The 18710-nt window shown below is 42.2% G+C and overlaps 1 long non-coding RNA gene across 2 annotated transcripts; it reads right to left on the minus strand.

The window, feature by feature from the left end:
* Positions 1-9004: 9004 nt before the first annotated feature.
* LOC103640960 (uncharacterized) lies at positions 9005-12274 on the minus strand. Of its 2 annotated transcripts, XR_559960.2 has the most exons (4): positions 11477-12274; positions 10826-11338; positions 9760-10739; positions 9005-9685 (listed from the first exon to the last, which is right to left on the minus strand). It is a non-coding gene; the product is annotated as an uncharacterized lncRNA (long non-coding RNA). The 2 variants fall into 2 exon arrangements; XR_002265699.1 differs by having other exon boundaries at positions 10826-12274.
* Between the last annotated feature and the right edge of the window lie 6436 nt (positions 12275-18710).

Below are 18710 nucleotides of genomic sequence, written 5' to 3' on the forward strand. Positions count from 1 at the left end.
TGAAGACGTATATGAGCTCATAATGTTGCAGTCTGGTATATGTTGAGGTGGGATGTTTATGTCCCTCGACAGATTGTTGCCAACATTAAAATGGTAATCTTGTTGACACTATTATGATTTTGTCTAAAATTTGGATGCAAAGTGGGAAATTAACATATAATGTAACAATGATGAGATTGTATATAATACTCTGTTCTTAAGGCGTCGCCTAGGCGTCCGGGCGGTGGTCTAACGCCTAGGTGCCTTGCCCGCCTACCTCGCCTAGGCGTCCAGGCAGTGCTCCAACGCCTTGGACCGCCTTACCGCTTTTAAAACCATGATATAATACCTGCTTTTTAGAGTTTGAGTTCGTCTCCATGGGCGCAGTAACGTCCAAATCATCAAGGCAGCGCTCAAATGCACGACGCATTTGTTGTTGCATTTCATGTATTTCCTCGAACTGGGTGCCTATCAACTCCGTAGTCAGCTGCGAAGTTGACATAGTCGGGTCCGGAGTATTTTGGGTACCGGAATGTATGCATGCCTATGTAAGGAAAAGGTTTTAGTAATTGAACAGAAACAAGTGAAAATGGTGAATTAAACTACATAAATTGAAAAACGTTACAATGTGGGAAGGTCACCTGACGATAGATGATAAAAATGTATCTGATGGTTTTGCTGGTTGAGGCGTTTCCGCATCATTGACTGTGTCAACAGACTCCGCGCAAAGGACATTATCAATCATCTCAGCAAATGTGTCCGCTAATTCATACTGCTTCATAACCATCTTGGTAAGAGTATTTTTGATGGTGGAACACGCTTTGCCAACTTCGGAATCGTACTCAACCAACTTTTCTATGAATTTCGGTCGGTCACGTGCTTGGAGTTGCTTGATCTTACTTGAAAGCATATCCTTGATCAATGGAAGCTGGATATGAATGATATGATGACCACAAGGGTCGTGACGAGGGACATCAAAAATGTTTGTCCTGCCCCTTTGCTGTGAAATAATATATGATAATGCATAAGTCATAATTAATACGTAGAACATATGGATATAATTATACATAAAACATTTGTCATGCCCAGCGGTTAGTTGTGCACATGGATGTCATGTCTGTTTTGTCATAAACTAACCACGGATTGTACATGGACAGTAGGGACAACAGAATAGCAAGTTTCTGAGCTGCTTCGGAACTAAAAAAATGTAATATATGTAAATGCATAAAATATACACATAAGTATATTGAGTGGTGTGAAACAAATGAAGTATATGATGTCTATTACGAGTTATGCGGACTGGTACAAAAACTAATAGTGATGCTACAGATATACCACATGCCCATAATAAGTGAAATGCATATTTATGCAGGGTAATATCTTCATATTTTTTGTACAAATGACATACCACACAATGGCCGAATGGTTTTCCGCTTTGTCGTGGCTTCCTCTTATCAGCTTTTGTCAGTCCTTGGATAATGTTTTTATCGAAGAATTTTATGCGAAGTGTGCCACGTTTGTTGGGGGGCTGCAGCATCATGCAAGTGGTCCAAATAGTACAACTACAAAAATCAAAAATGAATTTATACAATCATGGATGGTAACTGCGTAACTAAAGAAAGTAACACAACATTTTAATGAGTATACCATAAATTAGATTCCATGCGAATTGCCAAAAATGAACAGTCCAATATTATTTACTTACTAGTATGACAATTGAACATCCATATATCATCGTGGACACGTTAATAGTGCTTCTTGTATGCCACTTATGAGCAGCTTCGCAAAGGTCGTTGAAAATTAAGTGGCGCCAGTCTGTCTCATGAAAGCGATCCATTTCTTTCGTCAGTAACACCTCATGGTTAGATATGCCCCAGCTGGACGTGGGGAACAGCAACCTATTGAATAATATCAAAAAGAAGCATCTAATGGAGAGGTCATCGTCGTCTCCTTTTCTCAAACGGTCCTGAAGTGATGCAACAACGAACTCATCTTTAGACAAACCAAGTTCAACCCTCAAGTTATTGCCCGCCAGTGCTTCATCGATGCCTAGTGGCTTACCACCGCTAGCATTCAGTAGGCCAAGGATTAGGTGGACAGTTTCTTTTGTAATCTTTAGTTCCTTGCCTTGACCGAGGCGAATTGTCATGTCCTTGTGGTCCAACTTATCCATCAACCACCGAAGATGAGATCGACTGCCCAGTGCATCAAGGGTCATGTCGAGGATATTGGAAAACCCTTTTCTCGCAATGGCTTGTTGTTGCCTCATTCAATATCTAAATAGTTATAATAACATCCTGGGGATTGCATCTCACATTGAGCTATTAAAAAATGTATGAAAAATTGTAATAAATGGTGTATCAGCCATCAAATTAGCACACAGAATGTATGAGTTTGCAACTAATATAACATAATATCTAGATAAATAATACATGACATGTCTGTACACAATAAAAAATAGTGGCAAAATGTTGCAAACTCAATATGATATTGTAATTGCAGTTCAGCGCATTTAACCTGTCGTGAAGTTTCGACTACTTTCATCATTAGTGTATACTAATTAGTATTTAATATAGTGTATCAGTGCATGCTTAGTGTATACTAATTAGTATTTAATATATATAAAAAATACGTATAACATATAACCTGTCGTGAAGTTTCGACTACTTTCATCCTCTTTGTGCATGTCTTCTGTAAGATTTTGTTAGGAATTTCAGTTACATTACGCTTCTTCATAGGTGTCATAAAATCGTCGTCGTCATCACCAGTTCCAATTTGGTCAGTGGTTTCATGAATAACAGATGGTCTCTCGGCGGATGCAGGACGATGACCGTCATGATTTGTGTTGGGAGGGTCTCCAGTTGACGCCAAACGCGGTATCTCAACACTAAAGAACTCTTGGCTTGACTCGATGGTTATACGTTTAGGATTAGCCGAAGGACAATCCACAGACTTCATGTTGTGATAGGACACCCTTCGTAAAATAAAGATTACTTCAGGTAAGAATATTATTACCGTCATTACGGATGATCCACGGACTCTTGCATATTACCGTCATTATGTCTTTTTTATGCTATAATATTCTTACCTGAAGTAATCTTTATTTTACGAAGGGTGTCCTATCACAACATGAAGTCTGTGGATCATCCTCCGGCTAATCCTAAACGTATAACCATCGAGTCAAGCCAAGAGTTCTTTAGTATTGAGATACCGCGTTTGGCGTCAACTGGAGACCCTCCCAACACAAATCATGACGGTAATCGTCCTGCATCCGCCGAGAGATCATCTGTTATTCATGAAACCACTGACCAAATTGGAACTGGTGATGACGACGATGATTTTATGACACCTATGAAGAAGCGTAATGCTACTGGAATTCCTAACAAAATCTTACAGAAGACATGCACAAAAAGGATGAAAGTAGTCGAAACTTCACGACAGGTTATATGTTATACATATTTTTTTTTATATATTAAATACTAATTAGTATACACTAAGCATGCGCTGATACACCATATTAAATACTAATTAGTATACACTAAGGATGAAAGTAGTCGAAACTTCACGACATGTTACATGCGCTGAACTGCAATTACAATATCATATTGAGTTTGCAACATTTTTCCACCATTTTTTATTGTGTACAGACATGGCATGTATTATTTATCTAGCTATTATGTTATATTAGTTGCAAACTCATACATTCTGTGTGCTAATTTGATGGCTGATACATCATTTATTACAATTTTTCATACATTTTTTCAAAAGCTCAATGTGAGATGCAACCCCCAGGATGTTATTATAACCATTAAGATATTGAATGAGAGGCAACGACAAGCCGTTGCGAGAAAAGGGTTTTCTAATAACCTCGACAAGACCCTTGATGCACTGGGCAGCCGATCTCATCTTCGGTGGTTGATGGATAAGTTGGACCACAATGACATGACAATTCGCCCTGGTCAAGGCAAGGAACTAAAGATTACAAAAGAAACTGTCCACCTAATCCTTGGCCTACCGAATGACGGCGGTGGTAAGCCACTAGGCATCGATGAAGCAGTGGCGGGCAATAACCTGAGGGCTGAACTTGGTTTGTCTAAAGATGAGTTCGTTGTTGCATCACTTCAGGACCGTTTGAGAAAAGGAGACGACGATGATCTCTCCATTAGATGATTCTTTTTGATATTATTCAATAGGTTGTTGTTCCCCACGTCCAGCTGGGGCATATCTAACCATGAGGTGTTACTGATGGAAGAAATGGATCGCTTCCATGAGACAGACTGGTGCCATTGAATTTTCAACGACCTTTCCGAAGCTGCTCATAAGTGGCATACAAGAAGCACTACTAACGTGTCCACGACGATATATGGATGTTCAATTGTCATACTAGTAAGTAAATAATATTGGACTGTTCATTTTTTGGTAATTCGCATGGAATCTAATTTACGGTATACTCATTAAAATGTTATGTTACTTTCTTTAGTTACACAGTTACCACCCATGATTGTTTAAATTCATTTTTGATTTTTGTAGTTGTATTATTTGGACCACTTGCATGACGCTGCAGCCCCCCACAACAAATGTGGCACACCTCGCATAAAATTTTTCGATAAAAACATTATCCAAGAACTGACAAAAGCTGATAAGAGGAAGCCACGCAAAAGCGGGGAACCATTCGGCCATTGTGTGGTATGCCATTTGTACAAAAAAAATATGAAGCTATTACCCTGCATAAATATGCATTTCACTTATTATGGGCATGTGGTATATCTGTAGCATCACTATTAGTTTTTGTACCAGTCCGCATAAACTCGCAATCGACATCATATACTTCATTTGTTTCACACCACTCAATATACTTATGTGTATATTTTATGCTTTTACATATATTACATTTTCTTCAGTTCCGAAGCAGCTCAGAAACTTGCTATTCTGTTGTCCCTACTGTCCATGTACAATCCGAGGTTAGTTTATGACAAAACAGACATGACATCCATGTGCACAACTAACTGCGGGGCATGACAAATATTTTATGTATAATTATATCCATATGTTCTACGTATTAATTATGACTTATGTATTATCATATATTATTTCATAGCAAATGGGCAGGACAAACATTTTTGATGTCCCTCGTACCGACCCTTGTGGTCATCATACCATTCATATCCAGCTTCCATTAATCAGGATATGCTTTCAAGTAAGATCAAGCAGCTCCAAGCACGTGACCGGCCAAAATTCATAGAAAAGTTGGTCGAGTACGATTCCGAAGTTGGCAAAGCGTGTTCCACCATCAAAAATACTCTTACCAAGATGGTTGTGAAGCAGTATGAATTAGCGGACACATTTGCTGAGATGATCGATGATGTCCTTCGCGCGGAGTCTGTTGACACATACAATGATGCGGAAGCGCCTGAACCAGCAAAACCATCAGATACATCTCATCATCTATCGTCAGGTGACCTTCCCACATTGTAACTTTTTTCAATTTATGCAGTTTAGTTCACCATTTTCAGTAGTTTCTGTTCAATTACTAAAACCTTTTCCTTACAGAGGCATGCATACATTCTGGTACCTAAAATACTTCGGACCCGACTATGCCAACTTCGCAGCCGACTACGAAGTTGGCAGGCACCCAGTTCGAGGAAATACATGAAATGCAACAACAAATGCGTCGTGCATTTGAGGACTGCCCTGATGATTTGGACGTTACTGCGCCCATGGAGACGAACTAAGACTCAAACTCTAAAAAGCAGGTATTATATACAATCTCATCATTGTTACATTATATGTTAATTTCCCACTTTGCATTCAAATATTAGACAAAATCATAATAATGTCAACAGGATTACCATTTTAATGTTGGCAACAAACTGTCAAGGGACATAAACATCCCACCTCAACATATACCAGACTGCAACATTATGAGCTCATATACGTCTTCACACTTGCCGATGTTTGACGCCACACCGCAAAAACATGTATATGTTTCATCTTTGTTTTATCCTTTGTAATCTCAATTATCGATTAAATATAATTCACACCTGACTGAGGTTTTAAACATACTATCATTGATTTTTTTTGGGCAGGGAGGTGACATTGATGCATCTCATGACACTCAAACTGACACGGGCCCCCTTTTTAATCAGACACCTAGTGGTCTTGTAAGTACTCCAAATATACATTTATGACCACATAACTTCACATAACTCGGTCATAAACTAGTATATTCTCTACTTGCATTGTTTTTCACCGGAGAGGAAACACACACCTTGCACACTACACATGTGCACTCACTGCCACGGTTCACAGAGATGGACTATGCTCGGTCGCTCCGTGATTTTTTGTGCTCCCCAACCATCGACCCAAACATGTTTTAATCTTCAACTATTAAGACCAACAGATCATGTTTGTTGTTTCTTACATAAATAATGACTAACATATCTGTTTTTACATTATTATAAAAGAAAGGCCATAGAATTCGGTGAATATATTGAAAGTTGCCTCGATATTCAACAATCATTTGGAAATGGGATGTGTCTCAATAATGTTTTCATGCAGTGTTTCATTCAGTGTTTTCGCGATGATGATGCAAATCATCGCCCGTCCATGAACAACAACAGACTTGACTTGTACTGGACGTCAATGTTGGTGTATGTAACCTTTCATTAATATCCACCTAATTATACAATACTTTACCCATAGATTTATATGACACAGTAATTATGTTTATTTAGGCTCTGCTCAACTTTGAGGAGCAGGAACGCCACAGCAAGTCCCCTCAGGGTTATGATCAAGCTGTCCTTGATGATTACCTGGACAAGACATGGGTTATGATCAAGCTGTCCTTGATGATTACCTGGACAAGACATTGCCTCAGCTGGACAACTGTGTTGACTGTAAATCGGTATAAAGTGTTATCTTGTTTGAAGCTTATTTTTTCTGCTATGCAAGTATATTTATGTCTCACCTACATACTAATGGTGTCATTTCATATCTCTAACTTGTGATCATAAATAGATCATGGTCCCTATACTACGTGCGGGACATTGGACATTGTATGTCATCAATATTCAGTTTCGGTTCATTCACATTTTAGATTCCAATCCATATGGTCCGGAACTGGGTGGTACTACGTGGAAGATGTATCATTACGCCCAAATGGACATAGGCTCAAGGAAATTACCATGGGCTAGGGTTATAATGAATAGGTTGAACAAATCTTTGCAACAAGTCCGACCCAATTCACGCATTCCTAAATTTGGAAAGTTTCCAATTGACATGCCACCAGTGTTTACAAGTCGTCCGACTAATCGCGATTAATCGCGATTAGTCGGGCTGGTCGCCTGGAAGAGGGCGATTAGGAGGACGACGCGATTAGGGTTTCTAGTCGTCCGACTAGTCGTCGACCTGGGCGATTAGTCGTCTGGTCGAACACTTCCTGGTCGTTGCAGCTTTGGTACTGGGCTTCACTCTGGTTTTTGGCCCATCTATAGTAGCCCGCCCCTCCAAAAACCCTCCCAGCCACCAGGACCCCTCCCAGCCGCCAGAAACCCGCCAGAACCCTTCCCAGCCGCCAGAAACCCTACTCCTCTCCTCTGTCCTCTCTGGTTTCTGCCGACGTCTCTGCTCCAGCCTCCAAGTGCTCCAGCCAGCAGGTAATGCAGTTTGGATGCTCTAGCGCGATTTGTTTGGATGCTGATCTGCTCTAGGTAGCAGCCAGCAGGTTCCTGCTGTACTTTTTACTAAATTACTGCAAGTAATTATGCCAATATTACTTTCAGTTTGGACTTTGGATGGATTCGGTTTTACACTTTTACTGAATTACTGCTAGTCTGCTACTAATTATGCCTATATTATTGCAGAAATACAGTGTTTATATATTTAATATATAGTTATATACATATACATATGTCCTTAAATCTAACGGACGACTAACGGACGACCAGAGGTCGACCAGGACCGATTAGGTCTACTAATTATTGCCCTAATCGTGATTAGTCGCCTGGTCGCCCCTCTCACTCGACCAGTTGGTCGCCCGACTTGTAAACATTGCATGCCACCTATGTGTCCCACCATGAAAGCGGGGTCTAACGACTGTGGCTTCTTCGTCATGAGGTACATCCAGTACTATGACTACATGGATGGTTCTATCAAGCCATATTTATAACCAGTAAGTGAATTTTTGGTTATACAGTTTTTATTTTTACGTTCCACATTTATTTTATAACCTATTTTAGTTCGACAAAATGTGTTTTCTGCAGGACGACTCTCGTGACCTACGATCTCTTGCTCTATACTACCTCACATTTCATAGCAAGAACAAGTGCCTCCTGTTGCCTCCTGAAATTCGAAGATTCAAGTTTGCATGCAAGTAGTGTCGCTGGATCAACTGTCTGTTATGAAGCAACCTTTTGTGAAGCCAAATTTTGTTTCATGTATATAGAATTGTAATGTAACTTTTGTGGTAGTTGGTATATTGTGGACCTATGTGTATTAAACAAGTTATAAAGTCACTCTTGTTTAATACAGTGTTCATTTCAAACTGCAATTATCAGCTCACATGTGTATCGACCATTGTTTCACGAGTTATTGTTGCTGTGTGATTTCTTTGCTAAACGATTATTCACCAGTATTTGTGCTGTTTTGATAACACAATTACGCAAAATTGATATACAGTTTACAACATTTTCCATTTCAGGCAGTACTACATTATTACTTATACTTTGTGAATATCAACTGGTATCAGATTTACAAATTCGTTCATCTGTGTAATAACAAATATGTCACTAAATTACAAATGTCCTAACATTACAAATGTCCTAACAAAGTTATGAAGCCACTCTTGTTTAATACAATGTTCAGTTCAAACTGCAATTATCAGCTCACATGTGTACCGGCCATTTTTTCACAAGTTATTGTTGTTGTGTGTTTTCTTTGCAAAGCGATTATTCACCAGTATTTGCCACCATATCTTCTACAGCGATAGATTACGCTGTTTTGATAACACAATTACTCAAAATTGATATACAGTTTACAACACTTTCCATTTCAGGCAGTACTACATTATTACTTATACTTTGTGAATATCAACTGGTATCAGATTTACAAATTCATCCATCTGTGTAATAACAAATATGTTACTACATTACAAATGTCCTAACATGTGTTTCATCTACTCCCCACTAGACAAATCATTGTCTGTGATACCCCCACGATGTTTTTTTGAAGTGGATGTCTCATTTCAACTTGGAGCATCAGATGAACCCTTGTTCCTAGAACCAAGGGGCCGCCCTCTCTTCCGACCAGTAAGGCTGGCCAACCGAAGCCTATTCTCCTCCAAAGATAGACAAGTGCGACTGTTGTGACCATCAGCAATGTCACACCTTTGGCACTTTCTGTTCTTCTTGACTCCTTTTGCGCCCAACTTCATAACTCTTTTTTCTGTCTCACTGATTGTTCTGCCCTTTGGCTTTATGTTATCTGGTCTCCTCAAGCTTACTTTGAATTGGTGTTGCCCCCACACAATCTTATTCGACCTTGTAGTATGATGCACCACCCAATCATTCACACCACCATCTAGATCATGTGCTATCCTGTATGCAGTAGCATATTTCAAAGACTCGTGGAACCTATTCATTACAGCCCTTGTGTATGTCCTCGCTACACGTATCTCAAACATATACAGTGTATTTGTTTCCTTTTGACCCTACATGATACCAAAATCATAGTTATACCACGTTTAGTTAAATATTATGGCACAATAATATTCTACGTACTCACCATGCATCCTAGTGCCTCTTTTGCCTCTTTCATCTTCCTACCGTGCAGAAGCTTCAACATTTGCTAGGCGAATTGATGAAGTGGCGTGTTTGCATCGACATGAGCACTCTTTACGAGCTTGTTCATGCTCTCGCTACTCTGTGTAGAGACCATCAACCCACAATAATCCTGTTTCAAAAAAGCGAGTATCCAATCCTTGCGAATTTCATACATTCTGGTAAGACTGATGTTACATTCTGGTAAGACTGATGTTATCATGCAGGTGGAAATCATCAAGCATCATTGCCCAGGCAGCCTCAAACTCAGTTACAGTCAAAGGATGATGTATTATAGATTGAGATCTTGATTTGAAATCCTCTTCCTCGAATCTAGCGTACAACTCATTTAAATAAGGCATATACCTGTTCTGAACATGCCACAAACACAAACGATGGATTGTGTTTGGAAATACCCTGCCTAGTGCAACTGGCATTGCTGGGTCTTGATTTGTAATCATAAATTTACACAACATTATGCAATACATTAATAATTATGTTTGCATTCGATCCAATGATAGTAAATCGTAATTATTGAGAAGCTTATTAATCATACCTGTCAGTATTACCCGTGGTCCTTCAGGCCCCATGCACGTTTTGAATGCATTGAAAACCCACTCGAATGTGTCTACAGTTTCGTCTTCGTCTCCCAACAACGTGAAACCAAATACGGTGCACTGCAGATGGTGGTTACAACCAACAAACATTCCCAGGGGTTTATCATAAAGATTTGTCTTATGAGTTGTATCAAAGGTAACTGCATCACCAAAGTCAATGTAATCCGCTTGCTGGCTATCATGGGACCAAAAAATGCTCAAAATCTTTCCTTCTTTGTCCAGCTGGAAGTCAGATAAAAATTGTGGGTTATCTTTTTTACACAATGCAAAAAGAAAGAGGAGCTTAGACACATCATTGGCATTTCTTTCTCTTTGTCGCGCTTTCTTCCTGTCAACATTAAACAATATATCATACGTCAATAGTTCAAAGCGTCATTATGTAATTATATTAGTGTAAATAACAATTTGACTTACAGGTTCCTCACGTCTTGTGCAGTTAACGGGATATTCTCTGGTCCACCATGCATTTCCGAAACAAAATCCATAATACAGTGTTGCGGAATCCTGCTTTCTTGCATCGCACTAAGGAACTCCATGTATTTGGGATCATGTGTCTTGTTGCACTGTAACTGATTCTTTTCTGTATCCTTCCTGAAGAACTCATGATTATGTTCCAAATGAATCAGATCAATCTGCACCGAAATAATATTCTCTTTGGCATCGTCATAGATTTTTTTTAAGTTTCATTCTAGCTTTGCATTGTGTTCGCTTGGAACTTGTATTACGCACTTTTGGATTACCAGATCCTCTTCCGGCACGCTTGCCTTCTATTGAACAATTCAACCACTTGCAATTTTTTCTCTCCCTATATCTCTTCAACGGAAATCCAACTTCATATGCATATCGGCTATAGAATTGGTACGTCTTGTCCACATTAGTAAATGTCATACCGACCTTCGGTACCAATCGTTGATCTATACTATCATCCTATTGAATTAATGGAGTCATCATGCATTGCACATATACAAAATAATTTTATAGCATGCTGAATTTCTAGGACTTCATAACTTGCACGGACAGTATATCAAATATGCACAAATTCTGACATTATCTTACTGAACTTACATGGCTTTGGAGAATGTGGTGTGTCCTGCTCATGATCACCAATTGTCCTCATGGGTATCCGGTGAGTTGCTCCCACCAAACTTGGATGAACTGTGTTGCTGTCATCAAGGAATCATGGCGCCGGTAACGCAGCCAGTGGAGTTACAGCATGACGACCATCAGACCCACAAGGTAACGTCGTCGCTGTAGCCTCTCCACACTGCACCGATCCACTAGTCGTCGCCATCGTGTATACCCTACCTCTCCTAGGTCATCAAACAAAGCGGCGACGGTGCGTAGCCCAGTTTTTTTGGAGTTATCCTACTATATTCGCCAAAACCGTCCTTGTCGATATTCATGGCATGTTCCAAATATCCCGCACGATTCGCATGTTGCGAGATTTCCGTGAGTCGACACGGTTACGATTACCTGCCAATTGTGTTACAACACCATAAACACGGCTCAACCCCACGCGCGACCCCACCACGATCCCAGTGAACAAGCATGGCACCCCCACTACCCGACCTCACCACACACGACGTGTCAGATGGATATGCAGCTGTTATCGACAAAAAATACAAGCATAAACGCCGAACCACACCCCGACCGCGTCCCGACCACACCACTATGCCAATTTACGCAGCTGTTGCCGTCAAAATACGCATGCATAAACGCGTGACCCCACCATGATCCCGGTGCACTCGCGCGGCACCCCCACTATGCCCATTTACGCAGCCGTTTCCGTCAAAATCCATATGCATAAATGCGGAAAAACCCCACGCGCGACCCCGCCACGATCCCGGTGCACCCACGCGGCACCCCCACCAACCGACCCGTCGCCCGCGGACCTACCCTGGCCGGGGCTCTCTCCAGTAATGGAAGCCCAGGGCTTCCATTACCTCAACCATATATATATATATATATATATATATATATATATATATATATATATATATATATATATATATATATATATATATATCAAAGAGGCATCTGTACATTAAGACAAAAGTAAAAACAGTTTCTAACTGCTCCTCTACAGTTATAGAAGAGTTTATTTTGGCACATCACCATATTTTTAGAGACAGGAAGCTGCCAGTGGCTGTTCCAGCACCATGCTTGCAGGACAGTCAGGGGAATGTCCAGATGCAATTGTTTTTTAACGCTTGCTACCAATCCTAATTTTCTGTGTTTGGAAAAATAAAGAACATGTGGGTCATGGCTGCATGATACTTGTATGAGACAATACATGCAGTATGGTGCAATGTGCCTCTAGAAGCATGTTAAGGTTTCTATGTTATTGTTGTGGATCTTCTGAATAATTTGATATTGGTCCATAGAACTTTGGGCTTAACTTGGTAGTTTGCTGCTGACACTACTACTACTACAGTAAGTTGTTGTAAGCGCACACATACCCCAAGTGCCAACCTCAAATGTGATCTCCCTCCTTGACCTGTCACTGCAGTTGCTTCCTTGTGATTTGGGATTGTATCAGCCTCTCCTTGATCTCACCGATGAACTCATCCCTATCCCGCAACTGTCTGTCTACTGCTGCAAGTTTTGAAGAACCTGCGCCATATGATAATAAGGTGGGTGGTTCTCGGCCATACAAAACTCTGAACGGGGAGCACTTCGGTGCAGTTTGATAGGAAGCATTATAGCAAAATTCTACCCACGGCAGCCGCTGCAGCCAGCTCTTCGGTTCATCGCCTACTGAACATCGGAGGTACACAACAATTACCCTCTTTACCACTTCGGACTGGCCTCCTGATTGAGGATGAAAGGCTGAACTGAGGTTTAGTTTGACTCCTGCTAGCCAAAACAATGCAACCCAAAATACACTCGTGAAGACTGTGTCACGATGGCTGACAATGGAACAGGAAAACCCATGAAGACAGACAATGTCCTCAAAGAATGCTGCCTTAACAACGGAGGCAGCCGTGTACGGATGACCAAGAGGAATGAAATGTGCGAACTTAGAAAAACAATCCACCACAGTTAGCACCACTGTCTTGCCACCCACTTTTGGAAATCCTTGAATGAAATCCATGGCTATATCACTCCAAATTTCAGAGGGAACTGGAAGTGGTTGCAGCAGTCCAGCCAGGTGAAGATTTTCTGACTTATAGCGCTGGCAAGTTAAACACCCCTGAACAAATTCCTTCACCTTGGCTGCACTGGATGGATTGTAGAATGATGCCCTCCAGCGATGTAATGTTTTATGGATACCCTCATGTCACGTATCATGTGCTTGAGTGAGCAGCTCTTTCCAATAATGACGATGCATCCGGCACAAAAAACTTTTCCTTTGAACAACTGCAGGCCATCAACATCAGCCCACCTGACTGGAGCTGAGCCGGCTGTCAGCTGCTCCTTAATGGACAGCACCAGCGGGTCAGTAGCAGATTCAACCCTTAGGGTGTCAAACAGCTGAAAAATTGGTGCTGAAATACTATGCAGTGCTGCTGAATCCTCATCACGTCTTGAAACGGCATCAGCGGCACCATTTAATTTGCCAGGCTGATACTCCACCACCATGTCATACCCAAACAGCTTACTCACCCATGTATGCTGTGGAATTGTGGACAGGCGTTGATCAAGGACGAATTTCAAGCTATAGTGATCAGTTCGTACTTTGAATGGGCGCCCCTAGAGATATGGCCTCCAGTTCCACTGCTTTCACCAATCCAATTAACTCTCTTTCATATGTCGGCAGTTTCAAATGGTGATGGGCTACTGGTTTGCTGAAAAATGCCACAGCCCCATCTCCTTGGTGCAGAACTGACCTGAAGCCAGCGCCCGATGCGTCACAGTCCACAATAAATGGCTGGTTGAAATCGGGTAGCTGAAGTAGAGGGGCTGAGATGAGGGCCTGTTTGAACAGAACAAAGGCTGCTCTAAATGCTTCCCGCTTCAGTAGCTTGGTTAGAGGCACTGCTACACCATATCCTGCAATAAACTTGCGGAAGTATCCTGTTAAGCCCATGAAACCTCGCAATGCTCGTATGGAGCGAGGGCACGGCCATGCCTCTATTGCTGCAATTTCATTTGGGTCCATGGCAACTCCAGAAACTGATATAATGTGGCCGATATAGGCCACCAATGTCTTGCCAAAAGTGCATTTGGACTTCTTCAGAGCCAATCGGTGATCCCTAAGTACTTGGAAAACAAGTTTCCATAGTTTCACAGGCGTCACCTAGGCATCCATGCACCCAAAAATTTTAGGCGTCCTCATCGCCTAGCTAATAATCAGCAAGAGGGGAAGGGGAAGAACGGAAGGAGATCAACCAATAAGCCCAGTAGAGACTTAGGGGAGCGAGAGCGGCGGTGCAGAGACTCAGGGAGCGGTGGCACAAAGCATGGGGGAGCAGGAGCGGCGGCGCTAAGACAGGGGGCGAGCGACACGCAGAGACAAGATCAGGTGCAACCCTAACCACCACCAGGGGAAGGATATATGGGCTGGCTGGTGGGCTGGGCAATTTCTTATACATCTCCTACCCCTTCCTTCTTTTTCCTTGTTCTTTTTCTTCATCATCTATGTTGTTGTTCTGTTGTTTCTCTAATTGGTAAGGTGTCGCCTTGCTCGCCTTAGTAAGCATCTAAGCGTTGCCTAGGCCTCCAGGCAGTGGTCCAACGCCTTGCCTCGCGTTACCGCCTTAAGAACCATGCATGTTTCATATGGTGAAGGTGTGCTACCCAAGTGGTACTGAGGACCAGAATAGCATAAAAACCAGAATGGATTTATGATGAAGGGCTTGAGGATGTCATTCATCAGTGACTGGAAGGTGGATGGTGCATTCGTGAGACCGGACGGCATTACCAAGAACTCATAGTGTCCGTGATGGGTGCGGAACGCCGTCTTGTCGATGTCGTTCAGGTGCATTCGCACCTAGTGGTAGCCGCTGTGAAGGTCAAGCTTGGTGGAGAATGTGGTGCCGTGTAGCTCGTTGATGACAGGGATCAGAAACATGTCCTCGGCTGTAATAGCGTTCAGCTAGCGGTAGTCAATGCAGAAACGTCACGAGCCGTCTCCAGCAACACCGGTGATGAGAACGCTGATGTGCACTCCCTGATGGTACCCTGCTGCAACATGTTCTCACATTGCCGTTCAATTTCATTCTTCAACAGTTGTGGGTAGTGGTATGGCCACACCACCATTGGTGTTGATCCAGGCGTCAACCTGATGTGGTGGTCATGGCGGCGTTGTGGTGGAAGACCGTGTGGTTCTGCAAAGATGTCGGAGCAAGAATCCAATAGGGGCTATAGAAGGTCGCGGTCCCTTGTCAAGGCTGAGCAGTGAGGCAGTGGAGCGCCTAGCCTAGTCCACGTCACAATGTGTCCATTACACTAAATTGTCATGGCTCGAGCATCAAAATTCCATAGTATGAGACCAAGAGAGTGGAGCCACTAAACTCCTAGCACTATGTCAAAGCCGGCAATTGGTAAAACATAGCAGATGTGGTAGAATACCTTGGTGTACACATGGAAACGAAGCTTGGGGCAGGCACCGGGACTGGCAACCCCGTCGCCATTTGCCACCTTCACTGAGAGGCCTGAGTGTGGTGTGATTTGGAGGCTGAGATCTCATGTGATGTCCTCCTGGAGAAAGGAATGCATGGACTCGGAATCCACAAGTGCCACCAGAGATGCAGAGCTGATGCACACCTTCAGCCACATCGTGACACCAACATCAATTCCAACGAGGGCATGTAAGATACCCAAATTAGCAGCCGCAATATCTTCTTCCTCATCGTCGTCTAGTGCTAATAAGAACACCCCTGTGGATGCGCATTTGTGCTCGGGTGTGAACTTCTCGTTGCAGTGATATAATTCACCACTAGCTCGTTTGGCTGCAAGCTCCTCTGCTGACATCCGTTTAAACTGTGGATGGTTGGTCTAGGCCGACTTTGCTAGTACTGTTTGTGTGCCGAACTTGAATGTTGATATCGTTGGCTTGGTGTTGGCCTTTGTGGCTTTGTCCATCTTGTTGGGTCCGCGTCCCGGCGTTCATAGGCTCGTGTCAAACTCATGGTTGTCTGTGGGAGCAATGGGGACTGAAGCTCCATGTCTTTGCGCAATGGTTCGCCCAGCCCTGCGATGAAGAGATTCACATGCTGCAATGTGGAAAGATCATCGCAGCGACACAGGAGCACCGAGAATTGTCGTATGTAGTCGTCCACCAATCTCGTACGTCAGAGATCCTTCAATTCGGCCAGGACGTTTGTGCGTAGGGTGGTCCGAATCTCATATTAACGAAGTTGGTCAAACGGGACCACGAGAGAATGCCATGGTCGTGCTCCAGAGTATAATACCACTCTACAGCAATGCCTTCAAGGTGTAATGCCGCCATCCAAACACGTTCCTGAAAGTGCATTCATCCCTTTTGTGAGTTTTGGTGATTTGGATAACAACACATTTAAAGGTCTAACAAGTTTGCTAAGTGTTGAACAGGAAATTCAGTATGATGAACATACTTGAATAGTGTATAATGATCAGTGAACAAGGCTCAACACAAGGTCAAATAACCAGTGAGACAATGCAAATGGATATAATATGGTCTCTATATTGGTTTGAATATATGGACAAGTCCTGAGAAATCACTATGCATAAATATGATCATAATAGAGGTTGAAGTGATTAAGAGGATTGGTCAAGCCAAAGTAAATAAGATATGAGGAATCATGAATTGGCTTGACCATATTACTATTAGTCCATATATGAATATATGAGAATCAAACTAGAGCTTGATTGATCTTAGCAGTTATATCTAGATGACATTCAAGCAAGGTTCACAATATTGAAGAAATGATTCTCTCAATGGATGCTCAATAGGATGTGACTCAAGAATGGCTTGATAGGGTGAAGATAGCAAGGAAAGGGCTTCGAGGAACTAAGCGAAGGTGAAGGCCAAGCGACGGCTTGTAGACCGAGGTACCATGGCTAAGGTGAAGAAGAGAGTACTTGCACTAAGTCGATGAACTAATCAGCTATGAAGAGTTACAACATGTTGATGCATCAGTAAGGTGACTTGAAGCCATGATTTGAACTCATATATGGTGAAATGGCACAAGTCACAGGCTAGATTTGTGTTTGCTTCAAAAGGTGAGACAAAGATGTTTGTGATCCTTATGAAGCAACATCATGGAGAAATCACACTTGAGACACCAATGACTCAAGGAGTTTACTTAATTATATTTTATTTGACTTGAGTATAGGAATCGTCGTACTATCAAGGGGGATCCATAAAGAAGGTTGGTGTTGGTACTAAAGCTCAAAATCCTTGATCTAAAACTTCCATTTTACCCTTGTTAATCCTTAGTGAAAGTATGTAGTACAACCTTTTTAAGTCTATCTTGGTCAAAATTGCTTTTTGGAAAAACAGGTTCAACCGGTTTTAAAACAGGTTCAACCGGTTTTTGCACTGTTCACCTTTTTGGAAAATGCTGGTTCAGCCGGACACTCAACCGGACACTCAACCGGTTTTTGTCTGGTGGAAACAGGTTCAACCGGTTTTAAAACAGGTTCAACCGGTTTTTGCACTGTTCACTTTTTTCTGCCAGTCTGCTGTGTCAGCCAAAAAGCTGTGCGCAGCTTTTTGAAAAACCGGTTCAACCGGTTTTGGGACCGGTTCAACCGGTTTTTGGGCAGAAAAGTCAAAAACGGTAGTTTTGGAGCCCCACCTATATATACTCACTCCCACCTCTCTCCTCCACAGAATAGCACGACTTGGACTCCATTCCTAACCTGAGAAACACCTCCCACTCTCTCTCACACACCTCTTGCCTCTCCCATTTCAAATCTTTGGAGAGAAATCTTTGAGTGAGATTGAAGAGCTGCGATTTTGGTGCTTCATCTCTAAATCCTTCTTGCTCTTCTTGATTCGAGCTTTGGTACTACATCGAGTTCTTTGTGGATTCATTACTCTTGGAGCTTCTAGCTCCTAGACGACTAGGTGTCTCTTGTGAGTCTCCAAATCTTGTGGAAGACCACAAGAAAGTTTGTATTACCCGCTCGCTTGAGCAAAGATTATTGTGTGGGCTTGACCCTTGTGGTCGGCAAAGGGAGGATTAGGGTTGAAAGAGACCCGGCTCTTTGTGGGCGCCTCAACGAGGAAGTAGGGCACCTTGGTGGTGTGACCGAACCTCGGGATAAATCTTGTGTCCCTTGTGTTCTTGCTCATTGTGTGTTTGTGTTCTTCGTTCTCTCACCATTGCGTGGAAGATTTGTTTATATCTTTTTGGTGTGTGGATTTTGA

Source organism: Zea mays, chromosome 10 (assembly GCF_902167145.1).
Source record: "Zea mays cultivar B73 chromosome 10, Zm-B73-REFERENCE-NAM-5.0, whole genome shotgun sequence".
Classification (NCBI taxonomy): Eukaryota; Viridiplantae; Streptophyta; class Magnoliopsida; order Poales; family Poaceae; genus Zea; species Zea mays.